This window comes from Athene cunicularia (genome assembly GCF_003259725.1).
Source record: "Athene cunicularia isolate RWA chromosome 1 unlocalized genomic scaffold, athCun1 chr1_part1, whole genome shotgun sequence".
In the NCBI taxonomy this organism is placed as follows: Eukaryota; Metazoa; Chordata; class Aves; order Strigiformes; family Strigidae; genus Athene; species Athene cunicularia.
Window position 1 is genome coordinate 39,640,733 of NW_020799091.1, and position 25,210 is coordinate 39,665,942.

General features: G+C 36.7%; 1 long non-coding RNA gene across 1 annotated transcript in view; it reads left to right on the forward strand.

The window, feature by feature from the left end:
- Positions 1-25,210, forward strand: part of LOC113490358 — a 40,084-nt gene that overhangs the window by 11,461 nt on the left and 3,413 nt on the right. Inside the window, exons 3-4 of the long non-coding RNA XR_003400217.1 lie at positions 7,779-7,783; positions 13,750-13,841. This is a non-coding gene — a long non-coding RNA (uncharacterized LOC113490358). The remainder of the gene's footprint in view (positions 1-7,778; positions 7,784-13,749; positions 13,842-25,210) is intronic.

A 25,210-nucleotide genomic window follows, 5' to 3' on the forward strand; every position in this document is an offset into this window, starting at 1 on the left:
GCTAGTTCAGTATGAAAATTTAAATTTAATACTTGCTGATATAACATCACAGTGAAGTTGTACAGTCGTCTACTTGTCAATGGCCTAATGCCTTGACCTCTGGTGTCCTTAGAGGACAGTATTGTTCAGAGTCAAAGCAACAGCCAGAGTGTCTCAGACTGTCCCCACCAATTAGTTTCAGTGTTTACAAAAATGGTTTCTGTGCTCAGTGGAAAAGATCACACAAATACAATTGCCCCAAGCCTGAAACCTCAAAGTAAAATTCTTGATGTAACTACTTCCTAAAATGTAACTTTTGACCAAGTTTAGTTTTGTTAGCTCATTACAAATGAACATTTATATTAAAATGGCTAGTGATGTCCATGAATTATTGCCATGCTTAAGTGTCCTATAACCATCTGCACTGCTGCCCTGTTGTATGCAATGTTGGGGGGTTGTTTCTGTTCATAAAGAGTTTATTTTTCTGGAGGGCAGCCAGGCATTTCCATAAGCAGAGCTCAGTGGTAAAAATACCACAGTCTTTCATGAATTTATTTTTGGGAGAGACATGGTGCAATTTAAAAGCTGTAGGAAGGAATAACCCTGGCAAATCACATTTTTCTCTGCTACACTTCAACACCAAACACATCTCGCTCCTGTTTTTACTTGCTCAGTAATAGTTAATTACATACTGTATTGAAAATCTTCCATTGCACCGACAAACAGTTGAGAAACAGCAGGAGTTTATGAAGCAAATACCTGCCCTTACATACCAATTTATGGAACTGGGAAGCTCTCTTGCAGACAGCAATAAAGATGAGGGTAAAGAAGATAGTGAGAACAAGTTTTAGCTGATGGTGTCAGAGGATTGCTGCTGGAACCATCTATTAAATGTGGATTCCTGGTATTGGACTAGATAATCACACTGAATTGATAGGGTAGCACAGCTAGCAATGGCAGGAATATGTTTACTGAAAATTTATGTCAAGGTTGCCTTGGAGCTGCCAGTACCATACCAATGTAAGATTTCCTTGTCTGTAGAGATGCATTTTGTCATAAACATCTGGAAACTTACCATTTCTGACTGCTACTGGTAGTTGTAAACCCATTGAAACTGCTGCCATGTCATACCTAGCACTGGCTTCAACAAAAATGCAAGTCTCAATAAAAGAGCTAGTCAAGAAGACACATTATGATTTGAGGGTCTGAAAAGCTTCATATTCTCAAATGACAGCTTCAGAAGCAGCTTGTACTTTTTTTTTTTTTTTCTTTTCTTTTTCTTTTAAATTTTCTTTCTTTAAGGAAAATGCCAAAACGTTTGCTGTTGTGTTTTCAGCTTTTGGCAGAGCATTCTGTATTGGGAACAACTTGCACAACCACAGATCTATGAACATAAGAGTGTTGCATTTCTGCTGTTTGGGTTGGTAATTTTAGAGCATGTATGTCCATTAGTAATTTCCAAACATTTTAAGTATGGTGATACACATTTAGACCTTCAGGCTTATGCTTGCTTTTCAATGATACAAGGAGCTCTGTTATATGTGGGTTCTACCTTCAGTTAGGTGAGATTCAGACAAGCTGAGGCTGTGTCAACAGTTCATCAAGACTACATACTCTGGCGTGTCTTCAAGTCCTTACTGCTGATCACCTAGCTAAGAAACCTTGCTGGAGTGCTCTGTGGCTTCCATCTAGTCTATGTGCTCAGATGTATTTTAAAAAAAATGCTAAGTGCAGAGGAAGGAAAAAAGTGGAAAATTTCATCATTTTCTGCTGTGGAGTTGAGCCTCCAGGAGACCCATCCACCCAGAGAGTAATGGTAATCTAGAGTGGAAATACTCCGATTTGTATTCCCACATTCCAGTGGGATTCAGCTTCTGAACATCAGATTCTAAGTTAGTTAGAAAATGTCATGATCTTCTGCATGGGCTATCTGAAATCTGTAGTCTTTACATAGCTGCGTGCATATTATTTGCAGAAAGAGGCCCTTGTGGAACTTCCCTCTGCGTTCACATGGTAAGAAAGAAAATGACTAAAAGAACTCTGAGAGAGAACAAAAGGACAAAACCAAATAAAACTCAAAAAATTTTGCTTAACAATGCATCCTGTATCACTCCAGGGGGATGGTCTTTGCCACAGATATTTACATGCTATGAGTAGGATCTATTGAAAAGCAGAGAAACATTTGTGCAAAGTCAGAAACACAAATAAATGGTATATTGCAGGTTTTTTCAGTTCTATAAAGATCAAACTAGAAGAAAAGACAGAAGCAAAAAATACATATATACATGCATTTTTAAAATCAGCTAATCTGGAAAAAGTGGTGTTTTGTGTTTTTTTTTTAAATTTCCCTTACTCCTCCTTTTTCTTCCCGCCCTATTTTTGCCATTTGGTTCAAAGTACTGAGTGATAGTTCTGTTAAGGGTTTACTTTCTTATTCATAACTTTGCACCTATGAAAGCCTCCAAATGGTGACAGAAATAATTTTTTAACTTCAAAAAATTGAGTGTTGGAAGGGTGGCAGATTAGAAAAATTACAGGGCTTAATACTTCTTTTGGTGCTTTCATGACTTTAAGGAACTGAGGGTCTGGAAGAATGGAAAAGGTGAAAAAAAATCCTTCATCATTGCTTATATTATTGTATTAAACTGCAAGGAGCAAGAAAATAAAAAGAAGGTAAATTGAGGGCATTTCAACATTTACATTAATTACTGTCTCCAAATCTTTTGAGGAATATAATTGAAAAAATCTACAGGAAAAAAATAATCTATAGCAATTGTCTTCATTCTCCCAGGTGTCTTTTTTGTAGAAAGCCTTGCCTATTTAGACATAACCTTTCTCCCATTTATGGTCCTCTTCCTTTCTGGCAGACTGCTACAGACCTCATTCCAAATTGGTGACAGTGTACTTTTTATCCTTTCCCTTTTGGTGCAGCACATTCAAATGATAAAAAACCTTATCATGTGAATATGCTCACTGAGTACATGAAACCCAGGCATCATGCATATTAGTTTTCCTCACAGATTGATTGGTGCTGTGATTTGGGTCACAGGTTTCATGGTTTCCTGTGAGGTACATTTCCTAGTGCAGCATCCGTATACTGTCCAAGGTGTATTTCACAGCTTTTTGTAATTCCATTTTATCTCAGCATTTTATCGGGCATAATGCATAGCATTTTTACCAGCAAACTCTTGCTAGGAACATTTTACAACATAAACTTGCATATGTATGAAAATATATAGAGATGGCAGGGCACGGTGAGGCAGGAGGTAGAGAATATTTTTAACCTCTAACATTCTCATCACTCCGTGCAAAACTCTTATTTATTTTACAGTGGAATTTGTACACGTCTTCTGAAGATGGAAAAAAAAAAAAAAAAAAGAAAAAAAAGAAAGGAATTTAAGGCAGAGAAAGTGACATATTTTGGCTCTAATATTACAAGGCAGAGACACCTTGCTGTTTGTGCCAGTATAGATAACTGTGTGCTTTTATCACCTTAGAAGGAATCCTTCTGAGTAATAAAAATCCGCAGTACCTTCCTGATCTGTTCTTCTTAAACAAGCAAGTTCACTGCTTCCTGGCTGCACAAGTGAATGACATTTTACGATGTAAGAAATGTGGGAGAAATACACATAGGATTAGTTGCTTGTCCTCCAATAATCTCTTAAATTCTTTTAGCCTTTCCTACCATTCACCACCCTGTCACTGTGACATGTTAAACAGCCTGAGTTATTTGTTTGTTCACAGCTTCCGTGTGCAGTGTGTTTTGTTGAAAGGCTGCGCTGGACAGCAAGGTCAAAAGCTGCTGCTTTGTTTTGTCCTGGATTTTGCATCCTCTGAAGGGAGAGGGAGATGGTGCTATCTGCGAGAGCGAGCTTAAAGGCTTTGCTGGAAAACCTTTGGCAAGTGCAGGGTGGAGCAGGCAGAGAGCCTGCAGCTGGCGTGCGAGCCGGCGAGAAATCAGAGAGCACAGACACAGAGGTGATGGAAACTTTCTGAGACAGTCAGAGGGAGTCTGCTGCAATCCACGGTGAAAACTGCTGGATGGAGAACAAGGTCAGAAGGAAGGACAGACACTGTGGGTAGGGGAGAGATTTGTTTTCAAATGGTTTAAGCTGTTTCCCCCACAAAATCTTTTTATCTTTTTGTAATAGTTACCTTGTCCTACCCCGTGACCTAATGAATGATTATTTTTAACACTCAAAGCCCTATTTTGAGGTTTGACATAAGGTATAACATTGGTACCTATCTCATGGTTCTGGCTGACTCAGTGTCACATCATGCTGACCAGCAATTTGCACAGTGAACAGCCTCTCAGCTACAGGACAAGAGGAAAAACTTACTGCACTGCCAGTCTACACCCAGAAGAGCCGAGGTGGAAAAAGACTTAGTGTCAGTATGGTTTCCCAAAACAGGGAAGGGGATATGAAGGTAACATTTCTGAACTGGATGTAGGGGAGAGTATTTCTTCTCTAGTGCTAAGTCAGCTGCTTCTAGAAGCTTATTAACCTCTGTGTGTGACCATTGAGGAATGAATTCCTATCAGTTTACAAGGCATAGAAAATGTTATAAGGCAGAAGATGGAAAAAGACATGATAGGACAAACTGAGAGCAGTCTGAAGGGCACATCTTTTTATTAAGCCTGCTGAACATTGCTTTCTGTAACAGCAGGCTGCAGAACTTTCCAGGTTTTGTAAATAACTCAGTGTTTCCCCCATTACAGTAAATACACAGCATAGGTTTAAGACCGAGCCTTAGACTTTAAGAACCTTATCATCCATTCCCTGGTTCCCACAGGTGCGTGCTCTCAAGCACAAACACCTGTACTAATTATATACTAATAGCCTGACATTGATGTAAATTTTATCCAACCCTTCCTAATAGCCATTGGCAAGTTAGAAATGTGAATAAAAATGTAAATACCATTGTAAACGCAAAAAGAAGTCAGTCACAAAAATGAGGCTGACAGGAAAGAGAAATACTGCCTTTCAGTAACTTTGCCCCTCCCAAAGTTAAGTGTAACCAGTTAGATAGTGACTATACTAACATTATTCTAATTTGAATCTTATTTTTGTAAATGTTGGAGGAAAGCACATGGGAAGTAACTGCAGAAACTCAGACCAAAGAGAATGAGGTCCATGGTGATGCATCCTTCTGAAAAATCCACAAAAAGGGGATAAAATATTCTTATTCCATGGCAATTCTGGCCTGAGACAAAGTATCTATGCATCATCTTACTGTGTATATCTAGTAATAGTGTCTTCTCTCCTGACTTCAACTTTTTTTTTTTTTTTTTTTTTTTTTTTTAAACAGCCCCTCTACTATTCTTTTTGCAGAAATGTGTGGGTTTTGTAAGGGGAACAAGTCAGATGATTACTCAAAGCATAGATTTTTTTTCTTCCTGAGTATAAGTGATGGTCTTAAAAGGGCTCTTCTACTGCCTGCCAGAGGACTGAATAGACTCGTCATGAGGGGCTGCAGAGAAGGACAGGTAGGTGCAACCTTCACAGCTTTTTCCTCCACTGAGTACACCAAAATATAATGGTTTCTTGTAGCCAAGGTTTGGACCTTGAATTCAGAAGGAACATACTGCAGTCTTACAGTCCACAGGTTCCAGAAAGGAATTAGGTAAAAAGCCCATAGGATGACTAAACTAAATTGAGTTGATGTGCATGTATGTACTTTGGTGAATTGTGTGCATCCCATTTGTCATAACATTAGGTCTTTTTTGCACAGGTTTAGCTTTTTTAATGTATAGTTATCTCGGATTATTTTAATTTTTTATAGAAATTATTATACACTTCCATTTTCTTCACTTTAAAAATACGACCTTTTGGAAATATTTTGCTGATACATTAAAAATAAATAACTTTTCACAAAGTATTATTACATAAAACTTAAGTAAAATAGTACAAGTTGAGTTTGATAAAAATAAAGATAAAAACAACAGAAAGAAGTTCTTCAGTATTAAAAAACAAAGATAGCCTATGTGATTGTTTCTCAGTGTTTTGGAGAAGTCTCTCACCTCTGTCAGCTGAGCCATGGTGATGCATTCACAGATAACATGAAAACATGTTATCACTGAGTAATTTCTGACCTTATTCAAAGATATCTATTTCTTTACTTTAGTCATCAAAAAGCTTTGTGCACTGTTGTGCAACACCCTTGGTACCGACAGTACTTTGTTGCTGGTGAGCTGAATCTCCAGCACAACAGTAGGTAGCTACTGATCAATAGCAACCGAAGGTGACACGTTTCCAGGAGACGCTGGCTGTGAGCTTCTGAACTCTCTGGATAAGACAGAGTTTGGCATGAGAGACACCCAGAATCTTAAACAGCCTTTTTTTATCCCCTGTTTCTGTAGTTATTACTGATCTATGCTGCTCTGAAAGCACTCTTTTTCCACCAAGCACTCTTTTTCCACCAAGCAGTGCTTGCTTTATGAATGTCAAAATGGCACTTTAAAAGGTGAATATGATCCAAGCAGCAATCACATTCTCCTCCACAGTTCCCAGCTCTTGTTGCCAAAACTATTGTTTCTATCATTACCTTTATTAGCAGTCTAACTTAATTAGCTAAATGACATTATTTAGTGGCAAGTTCTCCAGTACCTCTCTGCTAACCATTGCATATTTAATGTGGATTTTATTTATGTAGATAGGCTGGCAGGTGGGCAAAAAAGAGATGGACATAGGACAGAAAAGGAAGTCCAACAGAGGGGCCTTTCCTACGCAAAATGTTTAACCAATGAGGATGCAAAATGAAAGAATGTGGACTGTTTCCTATGGTGAATTTCATTATATTTTTTTTTATTCTTGAGGCACAAGAGTTAGTCGCTGTCAAGAAAAACATGCTAAGGTGGCAGATAGGAAACAGGTGATGTACTGTGTGTCACCTGATGTCCGGGTGCTCTTGTCCAGGCATAGAGGGAACATCTGCCAGCTACTGCTTTCCTTTCCCTTACTTACCTCATAGAAGAGCAACTTCCAGCCATTGTCCAGACAGTTGGAGGAGCGGCTTCTATCTTGTGCTCCCACTGTAAATCTTTTTCATAGGGGAAATAAGAAGAACAGGACTCGAGGAAGTTAACTTTCTCCTAAGGATAGCATAGCATGCACAGTACCACTTAGTACAAGACTGCCCAAGATATGACAGTGAATGACCACTACAGGATTTTATTATATTTAGTGCCAGTGCTGTTGCAATGGCATCCAATGCTTGATAGCTATCAAAGGGCCGTTTATATACTTTGCTACACTACTTTGATGGATACTGTGCCTTGGCTTTCATTTCCCTGCACTGCTTTTTAATATAACTTGCAATCCTGTGAGATCGACTCAGATCACTGCTTTATGTAAAAGCATCTTCAAGTTACTTCACTGTGGATTTAACTGTTGCTTCCTTATGCAGAGGGTAACTTTCCTATATTTTTTTATCTGGATGTGCCTCAAAACCCAGAGTAATGACCCTTATATAGTTTCCTCAGAAAGAAACCACTTGCTGCCAAAAGATACAGGAAATTTTTCAAAATCCTGTTAAGCATAAACTGTGTGCAGATCATTCTTGGCGTATTTGTAGGGGCATGACCAGATATATATGTCCCGCCACAGAACTGGCTGTTTATCTGCTAAGTTATATAGTATAATATATTCTGATTGAAAGCAGATTCACATCTGTCGAGGAAATGGAAGAGAAACATGAATTTCAGAAAAGTAGGAGGAAATAGACCTGGGTATGGACCACCAGGAATTGTCGCATAGGTCACAGCCCACTTTCTCATGGCTGTGTTATGTGCAGAAAAGAAGGGGTCAGAAGGCACAACTCAGATGAATTGTTTTAGACATCTGTGATTTGTGGCCTGGTCATCCTGTGAAAGGACTTGCTGTTTCATTGAATCAAATTTTCTGCAGGCATAAGAATCCAATTCACAATATCCAGTAGAGGCCTTTCACATGCCGAACACCTAGCCAATGTGCTAAAACAATCAACTGAAGGACCAGCAGCATCTAAAAATATAATGCAAGACAGGGACTGAGCAGAAAAGACTAAGGATGCTTCTAAAGTCCCTTTGGTCGGACTCTGCTGGACTCAGATGAGATTGATTTAATAGGAAACTCTTAACAGTCAGATCTCACATGTTCTAATGCTTTATCTTTATGTTTTGTCATCATACCTCATAAATAGTTGAAGAATTCTTCAGTTTTGCAGCTGTTATTGTAATTAGCAAGTTAAATGTCTTCTGCTTTTAAAACCATGAATCACAGTTAACTGCTTAATGTTACTGTTGTAAACATGTGCTTTATTGACATCTTAAACCCTTTCATTGTGAGACTGCCTTTTCTTTCCTTGCATATACCTCTGTTAATAGCAGTCCTGTGTCCCTACCCAAATAAGGTGGCTCGTCAATCAGCTCTCAACCTAGCTGAGACACTTAGTGATCAGTGGTTTTGTAAGTCATTCCTCTCATACGTTTGTTTATGTGTTAAGTGCCTAATTTAGGCACCTTCTTTTCTAAAACCGTGGCTGTAGTTCACCCTGAAACATCACAGTGTGTTTTGCTGTGTTCAGAGGAGTAAAAAACCAAAATCTGTGGCAGAGAATTTATCTTGGAGATTCTTTTCCACTACCAGTGCTGAACATTTATGTAGATTATCTATTTAAAAGAAGAGGAATTCTGCTGCATTTCACCTATGGGTGACTGCATTTCATTAGCATCTGAACTCGTTCCTTAGTTTATAAAGGAGTTTGGATTCTTTGATATGAACAAAACAAAGATAACAGTTGTTGTTGTTACCAAATCAAATACATTCCTAGTGAAACTATGCTGGATTTATCACATTTCAAGAGGGTGAATTTAATCTAATACTTTGAAAACCATTATTAACTAGATAAGGACTGGAAAGAAAATGTTTTAATATTTACAAATACTGTGTATTGATCAATAACAAGGAGGAAGCATATTCTACATAGCTATGACATTTCACTTTACCTCTCCGTCTGGATGTGCAGCCATCAGAAATTGATACCTTGAATCTGTATCTCTATGTACCTAACTGTAATTATAGTAATGTGTTGAAATTCAGATGCTGTGCTGGATATAAATGCAGCACAATTTCCTTCCTTCCCAGGTCGTCAGGGAGATTGATAGGGATCCAGAGAAGAATTTAAGTACTGCAATACCTAACTTCTGAGAGCTTTGCAGACAAACTGTATTTTCTCCTTTTTCAATGCAAGGGGGAAGTGAGGTGTCACAGAAACTTGCAAACTGAACAGGGATTCACATGAAATAGTCAAACTCTTTCAAAATACTGAGGATAGAGAAGGGTAGGACCTCAACCCCTTCCTCAAGAAGACATAATTATTTCTCTGACACAAAAATTCTCTTATATAAGAGCCTGAGACAGCTCTTTTACACACTGCTACCCAAAACCTGACAAATAAAAACTGAACAACAAGAAAGCCTACAGAAAACTTCCAGCCACACTCAATATAGTAATAGAGTAGTCATCTCAAAGGAGGCTGAGGTTAGAGGTGAGGATTCAGTTCTCAGAGTCTCTGTCCTGGGAGACTACTAAGATACTGGATAAAAACATTTTGTGTGATGCTGTTCAAACATTTAAGAGAGTTGACCATACTGGAAGTCCCTGGTGAGACCAGCCATTTAACAGCGTTACCAGGGCATAGGCACAAAGCAGTGTGGTAGCATTAGGACCTCTGTTATGAACATCACTGAACAGGGAATAACGGGTCATCAGGTGCCTATAGAGGTAGGTGGCAGTCCAGCAAGGCTTCGGAGCAACCTACTAAAGCCACAGTGCTGGTGCTTGTTGTGCAAGTCCTTTTGTAGATGTAGCCTAGTATGGCTGTGACACACAGTACTTCTAGCACAAAAATATGTTTATGGCAGATCACTAGCATAGAGTCTAAATTTGTTGTGACTTCTTCAGCCCTGCAGGATACTTTTTTTCTTCAAGTTTCCAGATTCCACAAGCCTCCAGTGTAAGCTTTTGTCCTGTCATTAACGTTACACATCAGGGTATGGACAACCTCAGATTAAGATTTCTTATTTACTAAAAGGATGGAAAGGTGCTTGTCATAACTCTAAGTAGCAGACTGTGATCCAAGTATCATTGACAAAAACAATTTCTTACTCTCTTCCTATTTTATCTGCATTTAAGCAGACTGAAGGAGAAATTTGAGGATTGGACTCTCATAAGTCCATGTAGCTTGTTGAAAGATCATGAAGAATTATGTAGCAATATTTAGGAAATGACTAATACCTTCTGGAACAGATCTTTCCCTTTTGGTAAAAGCCATTTCTGTTTTCCTATTGGATTCCATGAGCTGTCAGAAACATGAATTAAAAATATAGAAATATTTTAGAATAAAAGGCATATTCTTAGTAAGGCTTATGCTGCTCTCAGATCCATCTGTCTCCTCTAAGAGATTTAGTTTCTTTCTTCACCTGAAAAATATCAGAATGAACAACAACCCAAAATGGTAACAAGAAAGAAATACATAACAAAATATGAGTAAGAAAGAGTTGCAATGCCTCTGCAGAGACAAGTATTTCAATTCCTTTCTGAAGTGTTTTTGGATCCCTGTATAATTCTACAATTTGTGAAATAAAGAATTATCATTGCTGTAAGTCGCAACATAATTTCTAAATGTCTGAAGAAAAAAACAATATGGAAATTTCAATAAGGAATAAAACTGCTTAAATGTTCAATCTGGACAAGTTGTCCCAGCTCATACCTCTATTGATCAAGCTCTATATGAAGGAAATATCAGTACTGAAGGTGTCAAAGAATCTGCATTTATGCAGATATTGTATTTATCACTACATGAATATTCAGTTATTTAAATAGCAAAGAACTATAGGAAACAATGTACCAAATTCGTGTATCATAAAACGGTACTGTTGAACTCAGTGAAACTTCCAGGTGTAAATAGTGTCAGAATTTCATCCTATATCTTTGTCTTTGGATGTCACCAGAAGGGAAATTGATTTCTTTTTTAATTCTTGGGGGACCCTTCCAGCCGTTAGACAGAACTACTAGACAGATTAAAAAGAAGCTGCAAATGGAATTTTTCTGTAGCTTTGGTGTTACTGGAAATGGGACACAACTGCCAAAACTATTTCTTGTGTTGTAGAACAAATTCTCTCCTGATGCAAAATGACACAACTCCATTGACTCCAATGACGTTACACGTAATTTATGCCAGAAGAATATGTAGCTCTTTATCCATTTATCTATAAACTGGTTGCTGTGACTTAATTTCAAATGAATTATGTTACTGTTCTTGGTCTGTGCCCTTGCAGCACTTTATTACTTAGAAGGTTAGTTCAGCAGAAATAAATAAATATGTGATTTGCAGTCTCAGCAAACATCCTAGCCAGGAACAATGGCCTCTCTGCAGTGTTCCAGACTAATTGCCCCCAATTTTCTCTTCTAACCTTCATACCCAATTCATTCCCTTCTTGCACTATTCTCCTTACCCTCTTTCCACCCGATCCTCATGTTCAGATTTTTTTTCCAGTGTCAGCAAGTCTTTAACCACCAGCTCTTAAGTATTCAAATTCCTTTAGAGAATAACTTCCTCTACAGTGATCTTAAGAAATGTGTATTACATTTAAGAAAGTACATTATTTAAGAAAATAATATGTCTTAAATCCCTCCTTCTTAAGCTCTTACCCTGAATTTTTGTGCTTGATATACCCTAGCATTTATGGTAACAAATACTGTCATTATAATTGTGTCCTGTGCTTACAACTACATCATCATCAAATGTTTTTCAAATTTCAGTCAGAACCTGCCATTAAATATTATAAGCAGTTTAACTGACATTCATACAAGTAGGAAGATTTTAAAGTTTATTTCAAGGTCTGATTGGTGGCAACTTTGTGTTCAAAAACTGAATGCAGTAGCAATAAGTTAATAATAATAAGCATTAATAAAACCATGCTTGAGGTCATTGCTTAGGTACTAAGGACCTTTTGATGATTAGAGAATGTGTCTGAAAATTGTTCTGGGCACCTACTTAACAGCCTGTGACTTTAGAAGGCATTAATCCAGAACATTGGCTTCCTTTTCTCATTAAGTGTTCTCCATTATAGGAGGTTGGTTGTGAGGCCTGTTGGAATCAGTGGTGCACAGGAAGGATGAAATTAAAGAAACTGGTCTGAGTGAAATAAGTAGTTCCCAGCTACCGACTTTGGGGGACACCTGCTGAATTCAACGGAATGGGTTTCCACAGTCCAGCTGCATTTCTGCTGAGTAGTTCAGCCAGGTGTGGAGCCTGAGTCTATGACCTTTGTGTGCTTATGCAGTATGAAAGACCATGGATCATTCTGTTGAATACAGTATGTAAGTAAAAAGTAAAAGAAACATTCAAGAAAGCCATGAGGTCTGTAAAATACAAATGTTATGTTGTTGTTGAATTCTTTTTTTAAGTAAGTCTGGTGTTAAAAAAAGCACATTTTACATATAAGTGCATGTTTTCAGCTAAGACTGGACTTGCCTCTATCTATGCTATGTTGCAAGTTAAATGCTAAGCTATCTAACATTGATATGTTTTCCAAATCAATGCTTTATCCTTCTTTCCCTTCATGTTTCTCCATCTTACTCTGTTCAGCTCCTGCACCAGCCTAGACGGGGGGAATTCTATTCTCAGTTCCCACCTTTTGGATCATATCTCTGTCTTCCTTATTGCACCATTAAAATAACTATACTGTATCTGACTTGTGGCTAATCTGACCTGGTGTTCTCCTTCTAGTGTCCCCTGTGGACACTTAAAAAGAACCATTATGAAACAAGATTATCACTACGGAAGATTTTACACCTAGTCTCATTTAGTTAGCATTGATATAGCATTTGATAAGCTCCAGAATAAAAAAATAGAACCTTGCATCATCTCTTTCGTACTGTACATAGTTGCAGTGTCCCCGTGATTCTCCCAAACACAGAATAATAATACAATGCTGTCTTTCCTTTAGTCTATATATTCAAGATTTTGATAACATCTTTTCCTTCTGTCCTTTTTCAATGCATCAAGCCATGTACTCTGGGCAAATTTTGCAAACATAGTTATGTTCACCAGGGTTTAAAACAAATTCTTAACTAACTTGACTTTGCTGGGAAAAAAAAAATGTGTAGATGTTGTTCCTATCTAATTTTAAAAATTTAGTTTAAAAAAGATTTAAGGAAGTTTCCAGGAACTTCTGAGAGTATTAACTTTCCATCAGAGAAATTGTAAAATCAGACTAAAAAAATTTTTTTTCAGTGTAGGTTGTTGATACTGCATTTATAACATGATTCTAAAGGCAGTCAAATATACTTTAAAACCAAATGTTATTGAAGTTTTTTAGATGTTGAGGGATTCATGATACTAGTCTTGTACTTCATTTGAAGTTACTTTGCACAGCCTTTTTGGTTTTACTCCAGTGCTCTCCCACTCCCTAGTGCTCATGCATGTGTCCCTTTTTTCCTGCCCCACACCCCATGTCTGGCCAAAGCAAGTCCTGTCTCTTTCCAGTAAAATATCAGATAGTCATTTGCATTGTGAAAATAAGAGTGAACAGAGTGAGTGAGGAAAGAGAGCACCTGGAGTGCAATAGCCTGGGTAGAAAACAAAGTCTCAGTATACCCAGAACCATCTGAAAGCCTGACCCTAACCAATTTTTTGAAAACGTTCCTACTGACTTCAGGACAGCTATTCTATATGTTTGCTCTACAGAAAGTCATGCATATTTATGAAAATAATAACTTAGAGAATCATAGAATGGTTTGGGTTGGAAGGGACCTTTAAAGGTTATCTAGTCCAACCCCCCTTGCAATGAGAAGGGACACTTTCAACTAGATCAGGTTTCTCAGAGCTCTATCCAACCTGACCTTACACAATATCTAGCTGAAGAATTTAAGGAATCTTCTTTCTTTTTCATCTGTACGTTATTCTTTATTAAAGATTAAAAAAAAAAAATTATTGTATGGGGAGGTTTGTTTTTTTTTTATGGTTAAAAAAAAAGTTTGAGAATGCTTTTTTTGTTTGCACTTTGTATGAAGTTGTGATGTTTATATTTTCAGCTAGTATTAAAAAAAAAAAAAAAAAACCCAACCACAAAAACCTGATAAAAAGCTATAAATCATTTCATGTCCAATTTGGCAAGTTAGAGCAATGGAAATTCATGATGGGAAAAATAATTTCCCTACTTTACAAGTAATTTTGATATTTTTTGGAACAATTTCAATCACAAGTTTTAAATATACATTTAATTCATATAGGATAGTACTTTTAATTTAATTGAGCAAGAAATTGTTATTCCTCTTATATGCCAGTCAGTTTCTTCCAAACTTACCACTTCTCTCCACCCAGCCCTAACTAGCTTTCAAAAATTCATTCACTGTAGGTCAGGTTCTGCACTTGACTTTAAGCCTGTGCCCCTTTATTGAAATTCTACCACACATAGGGAGGGTGTTGACTCTAATCTTTTCTATGGGTACTACACTAGTAGTTAATTTATTACTCTGAAAGTGTGGGTAAATTTAGCCTAACAATTTATTTAAAGTCTGAACTCCTAAAAAGATTCTTAGCATTAATTATGAAATATGTAGCTGCTTTAGAACAGAGAGATACTTTATTTCTGTGTTTGATCAGAAAGTCCTTTTTGTTTACAGTTTTCCTGAGTTTTCTTGAGTGGCCAATTATACTGAATATATATTCAGCCTAGTATATGTTAAGAAATTCACTCTATTCTGTGCTCTTGCCCTGTTTTGAACAGAGTTCAATTTGGCCTGTTATATTCTTACGAGCTTTCTGTACAAAGCAGCCTAACTTTTTTCCTCCTGGGGTAAAATTAATCTGCCCTAATTTAGGCATTAAAAAAAAAAAAAAATCTCTCTATCTCACCCTATTCTTTCTTTATAGTCAATGAAGAGAAATGGACACCTCAAGGGAATGATTCATCTCATCCTAAAATCGGTATTTAGGATAGGTCAGACGGATTGCCCTTTGGAGGTGCCAGTTTCTTTCCAGTGACTACCAAGGGAACTTAGGGTGACTGGCTCAGTCTTATATCTGTAACTTTAAGATGTCTGAAGTTAAGTGACATAAGCTGTTCTTCTTTATCATAACATTTTCCAAGGATATGAATAATTAAATCCCTTCAGAAAATATTACTACAAAGACAATAGTGTTTTGACTGAGACCCAAAATGTTAAAGACAATTCAGTGTACCTATATTTGGAATATTGTATGCTGCTCTGGCAGAGTCTTGGGAGATTGGATGAAGAACACAGAGTGTGCACTGGTGCTCACAGTAGCATTACTAGTACTTATGGACACATGTAACCAGAACTTTATACAGAAAAAAAAAGATTTAAAATGTATTAGTGAAAATAATCTCATATAGCTTTGGAAATCTACAGTGGAGACATCTACATGAGATGTAGCCTTTGTAGGCTCCTTTTCTAATCAATGTACTGAGATAAGACCTTTCAAGGTGCAATACTTCTGACCTATTTTAGACGCTTACTTTCAAATGAGGTGAGCGATGGTCCAAAAGTTTCTGTTTTTCTCCAGTGATTTTAAAGCAAGACTAGTGAGTGTGATTAACTCAGGTGCAGCTACCAAATGTATTTCTCTGCTATTCATAGATGGATCAGGAGGAGAAAATAAACCCCAATGGTTCCAAGTGGCCAAAAAGTTGTGCTGTAAATGTAAAGTCTCAAAACAGTTTGGTGACCCTTAGCTCTTCAGTGTTGCATAATGCTAATGGTTGCTGTGATATCATTTAACAGCTGTGACATCGTACAAGTATTTATGGCTCAAATGTGACACTGATTGATGATAAAGTCAATTTCAGCTGTGTAGAGACAATTATTCCACAAATTTACCTATTTTATATATATATATATATATATATATATATATATTTAAAAAAAGAGCTTAGAACTAATTTACAATGATGGCAGAAAATTAACAATGAGATGCTGAGAACATTTTGATAACATCTCAAGATTTTGAATGTAGCCACACATTGTCAAGAATACTTTTATTTATAAACTGATTTTTACATTTTTTACAGTCTTCTCGGCCATTCTACAGACTGGAAATGCTTTCTCTATGAAAGATTTTTTTTCAGTGCTATATGCTTCTCCATATTCTGTCTGTGTTGTTATATTTCTTCCTAATTTGAGAAACATATTGCTTTTATTGTTCTAAAATCCTTCATCAGCATGAAGTGGATGAGAACATTGGCTCAGTATTAGTTTTTGTTGTCTACATGGACTTCATGTAGATATATAAATATATTCATGAAAAAAGTTTTCTTTTTTTATCTCTTGCAAAGAAATTGCTTTGTAAGCCTTCAAGTAATTTTAGTGTCCTTTTCAGCTATCTTTGCTTTTAATACTGTATACCTTTCCCACAACCAATTGCCCAGTGTCTTCAGGTCATCTTATAGTCTTCTTCACAATGCTTTTTTTCTGACACTTTTTTAGTCATCAATGATTTTAATCTTGTCTATATTTATATGTGTGCTAAGAAAACTCTGCCAAAGCAGAAAAACATTGTGAGAAAAAGAAATAATATATAAAGCATATTTTATTTCTCCCTTTTACACTGGGCCTTACATATCTTTTTTGTATTTGAATATTAATTTATGTATATGACATTATTTTTGTTTCTCTAAGATGTGGATTGCCAAGCAGCCTTGACTTTTTTTACTCTACAAATCACTATATACAGGCTCTAGTCACACAATAAATAACAATAAAGTGACACTAAGAGAGAATATGGTCTGGGATCACTTGTGAGGTCCAATGTCATTCACTAAATGAAAGCAAGAAAGAGTCTGTTAGAGAGGCTGACATATGACAGCCCAACCTTTCTCTGCTTTACTAATTTTTAGGAAAAAAAAAGTGCCAAGAGACAAGAAAAGATTTTCAATGATCAAAAACAATGTGGAGAGGATTATATCAATCACTGAGTGATTTCCATTTTTACTTTCTCCTTATTATCGCTCTACTGGTGCTTTACAGAGACGTTACAAAAAATTATATGACCAGTGACCTGTGGATAATACTTCTAATAATAAAATAATTTCTTTTTTTTTGCTAGGAAGAGCATTAGGCCACTGGGTAGAATGAGACTGAAAGATGGGAGAACCAATTTATTCATTTGGACTTTTTTTTGGTGTGGCCAGAGATTATGAAACTACTGATGTGGTGCAAACCAGGAAGAGTGAGTAACAAAAAAACCTCCACCATACGTGGAAACATATCCCAAAAGCACACAATTAATCACTTATTTACTCTAGTTTGATGCCTTAATTTTGAGTTGTAAAGTTTCACATGTGCTTACACATGCACAAGAGAAGTGGACCCTGGGGTGTGAGGGGACCAGCACTCACCTCTGCTCCATCATGACCTGGGCTGGTGGCATATGGGCACTGTGGGCAAACCCAGCCCCACAGCCATGCTCACAACATTCCTCAAGCACACCCAAGGTATGGGCCTTCTCTGGAGAGTAGCAGCTGTGGACACTTCCACTGAAATGCAGGGCCAGCAGAAAGGTGTCCTTTCAGCAGTACTCAGCCAGGTAGTTCCCAGTTCAAACAACTTGACGTTTAGAGAGGAAATGAGAAACCTAGTGCCATTTTTTTTTTCTCTGCTTAGTACTTAAACGCCTTCCTCCTAAGAGACTTCTCCAATTTTCGGGTGAGGGAAGAGCCACCACAGTAGCTTGCTTTGTCATGGATCTTTCCTGCTGTTGCACCTGCACCAATGTACAAAAAGGTGTGAGATTCCTGGGACCAGATGGAGACAATTTAGGAAACTGGGTTTTGCAGATGAGTGGGTGGACACATGGCTGATAAAAAGAGACTTACATTCAAATCCCTGAACTGTTTATGCATTTTCACACTGCATGGTAACTGGATTAGAAAATCAGAAGCGGTCTGACAACAATCAGAACCCAATTTCCTCCACATCCAAGCAGTGAACACTCAAAACATGTCTGCTGAGTCATCTTTCTCTCCTGTTGTCCACTTGGCACAACAAGTCTTGCATTCCATTTCATATAGTCATCTAGCTACATGTGAAAACCAAATGTTGCACTCACCTAGATTAAAATGCGGATGTGAATTTTCTCAGGGTGAGTTGCAAACTCAACATAGGTCCCTCAGTGTTTGGGGGAATGCACTTTGCCACTAGGGTAGAATATACAGTCAGAGAGCACCACTGACACCTACTCTAACAACTATAAGCCTGCTCAGTTAAGCCTCTAAACTTTCAGGAATGGGCCTAGCCTCTGAGCCTAGATGGATAGAGGCTTCTTGTCTCTGGGAAGGGAGGTCTGCATCCAGAAATATGTATGGAGTGTTTTCTATTAAGTAGCTTTACACACCTCCTTAACAAATGCAAAATGGCTTTGCAGATTGTCTTTCTCAGGCTGTACCTAGTCATGGCAAAACAGTCTGTGAAGATGCTTAAGTCAGGATCTGTGAGCCGCTCTGTTAGGGCCGGGTGTCTGAATCTGGGATGTGGAGAGATCAGTAGGGTCAGGTCATCCTGTGTATAGGCACTAACCAGCACTGCACTGGTAAGTGCTTTAGATTCCTCTAAGCAACTATAATCTTCTTCCTTCTCTCTTTGCATCACAGAGAACTAAAGGGAATCAAGTAAATTCCCCTGAAGGGGGTAAACACTCAAATCATACTGTAATTCATGCTAATAATATTTTTTTCATATAGATATTTGTAGAGCTATGGACATAAGTCCAGTGATTTTTGAATCTCCCAATTCTGATTGCACTACAGTGCTAGTACTCAGTTTAATCTGGCCTGCACCATCCAAAAATGAGCTAAAGGAAAATAGAAGTCTTTTTTACTTTATCAGCTTGGTAATAATACAGGATTTAATTGACCTCTCTGCAGCAGAATTACTAATTCTGAATTAAAAAGTGAAAAGTCAGAGATCTTAAATTTTGTGTTAATAGATCTTAATGAATCACCCTGAAATAGCTGGCTCAAACAAGTCAGAACTTTGTCAGACAGCTCAGTTTGCCAAGAATCCATTTCTCTTCTAGGAGATAGATGAGGTTCCTCAATGTGGAGAATGCAGACCACTAGTGTTATGCCTTTTTATTTTAGAGTTGATATATTCCAGTTGTGATGAAAGGTCACAAATTTCAGTGTTCCTTTTTTGCTTCCTTTAATTCTTACAAATGAAACTCTCTAGAGTAGGGCTAATAAGACATCTGAGAGTACACTTTGTGTCAGTCGGTTCTCTTACCATTATCTTTGTGATTCAAATGACAATTATTAAGATTTTTTTTTTTTTTTTAATTTTTGTCATTTGTAATGTCTATATTGTAAAGTCCAGTCTAGCATCTAGTGAGTTACTTCCAGATCACTATAGTGGATTCTAAATCTATCCCTGTATTACCTACCATCCTTAATGTTCAACATGCCCCTTGTATGCTGACATTGGCATGCCAACAATTTCCTAGGGAAAAAGTATACTGATTCAATAAGTGTCTATCTACCAACTAAGTGACACTGGCTAGTATGACACTGTATTCTGCAAATGACAGTTGGTCTTAATTCTGGAATAAAATAAAATTTAAATGCCTGTTGTTAATTATTAAAACCTTCAGTGAATTATGTTTGGATGCCACAGGGAGAACTTATTTGAAATACTGAATCTAGTTGTATTCTTTATCCTGAAGAAGGTTTTATAGATTATGATAATTAAGCTGATAGGAGGTAGGTTATAAAACCAGTTTCAGAGCTATGAAAGTCCTATCCAAAAGAGGATCAAAAAGATCACATAAAATTATTCTAAATTATATTCTTATTTGACTTAATATTGATGAGCGAAGAAAAGGGCTGGGGGAAGGAAAATCCAAAAGATTCTCACTGGGTTTTATTAGGGGTGTCAGGGTTTCAAAAAGACTGTTTATTATAATATAATATAAAATTCTGCACTGAGACTTAGTATGAGACCAAACATGTAAGAAATAACAGTTCTCAAAATTATAGGGCAAAAGAAGATGCTGTAGGAAACAAAGTAAGGTCGAAAACTACCACTTGCATCTTAAATAAATGTTTTCAGGAAGGATTATCTAAAGAACGGAATCCCGCATTGTCTTCAGGATACCTAGATGCATTCTTATCTGTGCCTCTAGATATTCTGAGGTGAATTATTTCCTGAGCATTTGTTCCACAATCAATAGGACAGGGATAATGAAAACTGCAATTGTTTTTAAGCATCGTATGGACAAGAAATGAGAAGAACAGAATAAAAAGTTAGCAGCCACAGAGATGAAAAAGCGGCTTTTGCTGCACAGGTTGCAGGTCCAATGACCAGTATGAGAGAAAACCAAATGGCACTGAAATCTTAAGTGGAGTGTTAGTACTTCAGAGAACAATTGGCCAAAATAATGCAAACAATCTGTTCATAGGCCACTGCTTAAGTTTTTTAATATTTGAAATAGTCAATCCTATTATGTTGCTCTGCAGATAAAAACTATCAAAGTGTTCCCAGGCTGGGAGAGTCTCCAGGAGTTGGCTGAGCCATCCTGTTGCTTCAGAGTCAGCTCAGCCTCTGTAATTCCTGACAGCTTCTGAACTAGCATCAAGGCCTCTGATGATGAGACTTTACAGTCTTCCCAGAAAAAACTATTGCATGGTTTTGCTATGTTTATCATTACAAATACATTCTAATGCCTTGCCTCAACCTTTCTTTCTTCAGTTAAAGATGATTCTTCATGTTCAGTTCACTAACTTTCTTGCTTAATTCTACCTAACTTCTGCCTGGAAGACTGTCATATTCCTCTCAGTTTTTTCTTCTTTAGGTTAAACAAATCCATTTTTTCTCATAAGTTATACCATTTAGGTATTTGATCACTTTTATTTTTCTCTCTCAGACTATCACCAATTAGTCCATCTTTTTGATGTATGGCATCAAAATTCTACTGCTCCTAGCGAAGACATTTCCAGGGCTGTATTTGTCCATGTGTTTGTTCAATATCAAGGCAGTTCTTCCTAGGCCAAAGAAAGGAATAGTAATTATAAAAATTTACTAAGATCACCATTGGTGAAACTTATGCAAATCTTGCTAAAAGACTTTTTCTAAACTCTAATAACCCTACAGAGTATACAGCTTTATTAATTTCTTCACATTTTATGGTATTCATAGTTCATTTGTGCATTTCCTGAAATAAGGCCCGAATTCTAACATCGAAACATTTCCTCTTAGAACAAGGAAGGCCTAACAGCCCATGTTTGTTCACAGTTTGCAGAAATCCGGAATGTTTCATGGAAGTGAAGTCAAAATCCAGCACTTTACACTGTAACTGTGTCTTTACTATGATATTCATAGCTTTTTATTATTTTTAATAGAATTCTTTTTGCTAGAATTTGGCTCAAAAATGTAAGTTATTTAACAGTTATAATTAGGTTGCTAAGCATTAACAGTTAATTATCATATTAATAAACAGTTATTACTCTCGTTCTATACTGAACCATGCCAAAGCAGCATTATTATGCATGCATTGCTCTTAGGCAACGTAATTGTCCTTAAAGGAAATCATTACAATTTAAATGAAATTGGGAGCTACTGGTTAGGGAAGGCTGTAGGGCATGCACAATACATACTAAGCAAGGAACTGTAATTTTCCCAAATCACATCTTTTCAGTAATTTCACATCACAGGGCTATCTCTGTTTAGTTAAGAGGAAAACAGTTTATTTTTGCCTTGCAATTTTACAAGGGCATTATTTAACCAAGGACAAGCCAGTCCCCAAAATGGAAGGCAATGCAGAGTCACTATATCATATTATTTAATATGGGTTAGTAAACTATGACCATAATTTAAAATTTGTTTTATTTCAGACTATAAGGCATGAAGTTGCTGTGGTACTGGCACATGCTGCCCAAGCAATGTGAATCAGACTGAAAGCTACAAGTACCCTGAATGACACCCAATATAAAATATATTTCTGTATAGAAATAGCTGCATCTCTTTTTGCTGATTAGATTTTTACTTGCTTTTGCATGCTCTTTCTGTGTTTAACAGATACACTAAAGACTTGTTCTCCTCTGTGACTTTTTTTTGTCATATGAAGGTTAATTATTTGACTTAATTGTCATCTGTTAAAATACAAGGAGTTTGAACATTCATTCCTGGAATCTTCTTAGACTGATAACTAATTAATGTTTTACACTGCCATAAACATTTCCTTAGTTTAAGTGACTCACATTTACAAAAAGGTTATATCGTGTAGGTGCTAAGGAATTTTGAGATGAATTAAGCAATAGCTCAAGATTAACGTTATTAATAAGCATTATTTGATAAATGTGACATGGCAAATTATGTGGCTCATAAAGTACTGTAACAGAAAACATTCTATGGCCTGTCTTCCTCTTTCAGCAGCAGAATATATTAAAACTTATTTTGGCAAAAATAGTGCCAAAATAGATAAGAAAATTCCTCTAACCCATACTGGTAAGTTAAGTCTCCCTTACAGATGCTTTTTTATACCGATTGAACCTTTCTTCTTTCATATATGCTAGGCTAAAGTTAGAATGACTAATCAGTATACGATTGAATTGTGTCAATAAAAAACCAGTAGTGATAGAGATCAAGCCCAATACAGAACAGATACAAAAATCTATCTGGGCCTCTTTTTCCATACTGAAAAAAGCCCTATTAATTACCCGTGGTTTGTATTATAATGACACTAAAGTCATAGTGGAGTTCAGAAGACTGTTAGTTTATGTCCACCTTCCAGAGCTATGATAAGAATATAAGTTAAACTACACATAAACTGAAACCAATTGTCTTTGATAAGAAACTCACTGTTCTGTCTTTAATACAGGGTCTTAAGGGTCAGATTCTTCTTTCCTTGTCCTCAATGTACTAAACCTCGAGTACTGTTTTGAGTCCTTGACATAAATCAGAATAGAAGCTCACCTCCTTGCTGCAGAGGCTGCTATCTGCATCGCCAGAGTAAGCTTGTGTGACTTTCTAAAGCCATACTTACATTGTTTTAAAAAGCATTAAAAATAACTTTTTCATACTGAGAGCTGCTATTAGTGGCATTCATTATTTCTATCTTTATTGGCATTTGAAGCCTATGGTTTACGGATAGTATCTGAATTTGTGACCTTACACAATGCTTTTGTCATTCCGTTTTTACCTTGTGCAATTGGACTGCCTATAAAGGAAGGTCATCAAGGCTGTCAGTGAGGGGTTATGGCATTACCATAGGTTGGCATGAGCTAGGGAGAAAGAACTTCTGATTAGATGTGTGCCACTGCCAAAAATGCCAGCTGAACAGAGTTCAGATTACTGCTTTGAAATAGATAATGGGCTTCTGTCTGTAGAGTTGCAATTACTGTAACACTCATATTGTACTACCAAAATGCTTTAGCGTTAGGGACTTGGGGAGAACATGTGCAGTTCACAGCTCATGTTCTAAGGCATTTTTGGTGCAGAGTGAGGCCACCACATTCACATTTAATTACAAAAATTAAGGCTTAGAAATTAATTCCAAAATTGTTGCTTGCATCAAACTGGAAGATAAATCAAAGAGGTGGCCAGTAGAATCTGCTCATGTAGCTGATACTCCTATAGCTACTTGATAAAATTTGATCCAAAGCTTTATTCCAGACGGAATGAGAAATGTTTGTTTCATTGGTTAGGAGCATGTATGGCTCATGTATGTCTATTTACAGTCCCCCACTTGATTTTATAATAATGGCTTTAGACCTGAGTAAGAGGGCAGTATTATAAGACAATATTCTATTACAGATCAGCCTTCCCCTCCCATTATCTTAACTTCTGGGTTAATTTTTGCATTTGCTATTTCCTGTTCTTTCTAAAGCCAGAATTGTTACTAAAGAATAAGGAATTATTACTTAGCAAATACAGGCAGTTAATTTAATTTCTCCCCAGTATTCCAGGTGAGAGCTTGACCTTGTATTTCTATTTGATTTACAGCTAACAAAATGATCCTAACAGAACTGTTTTTCAAGCAACAGCCTCTGACAAAAAGTAGTATCAGTGAAAGGGAAGTATTTGTATGGAACAGCATATTCTTGTTTTCTCTGGCAGAATATTGCAGTGCTTTCTCATGTGCCCTGTAATGGTGTGACACAGTAATAGTAACTGGGGCAGTATTACCAGTCTTGCATAGGAGTAGCTGCATGAAGATTGTACATAATCAATTATCCTTGGTTTTGATATTACTGACATGGGTTTTTTCTCCTCTACAAGAATTTGAGTCAAAAGATCATCTCAGTAATGACTGTTAGTAGACCTCAGTAATCCCTGATGTTAGCCAATAGTTCCCAAAGAAACTCAGTGTGAATATACTTATTAAGTAGTTTTAGTGAATCTTGGAGTGTAAGTGGTAAGATGTACCAGTCAGCAATCTGTTCAGATATATTTCTTGTAGCCCCAAGAGTTACTAAAGAAAGATACCACCAGCAATAAAATTAATTAACATCTCATCAAATAAATGCTGTGTGACACTGTATGCACAAATCACTATCTGTGACATTTTTGAACAGGTATAAGGTAGCACTATGGGTATTAACTCTGAATCCTAATGATGACTGATGGAAAATATAATGAATTTTGTTCCTTTAAATTTTATCAGCAACAGTTCATTAGTTTGGGAAGTACGGATTCTTAACACTAAGTCTAAGCAGAACTTCTGTTAAGTTTAGGGCCTTTTTTCATATGCATAATTTTCTTGTAAGACATCAAAATTATATTGATAATATTTCTTTAATACTAATTGACTTTTTAAATGCTTTTGTTAAATGCTTTCCTTTTGCATTTAAGAATATTTTTTTGGTAAGGCTAATATTACAACACTTTGTGCTGCAACAAAATTTCCATCTCTTGAATTTTAAAATCATAAAACTATTATTCTTTTTAGATAGTTGAATTTCTACCATATTTGAAATGAGCTAAAGAGTGGATTCCTGTGTCAATCCTAAACATCAAAACACTTAGTAGACTTCTAAAAAAAGTATTTCATTTTTTCCTTCTGAGAGGTGAGAAAGAAGGAACAGAGGGAAAAACTTTGTATACCAATGTAGTTGAGACCCATCCACAGGATCAGAGAGAAGCTGATTGAAATCTAGTTTCAAACTCCACTATGGCTTAATTGTGAGAGACAAAATGATGTGCCTGCTGAGGGCAAGGATGAATTGGGGGGG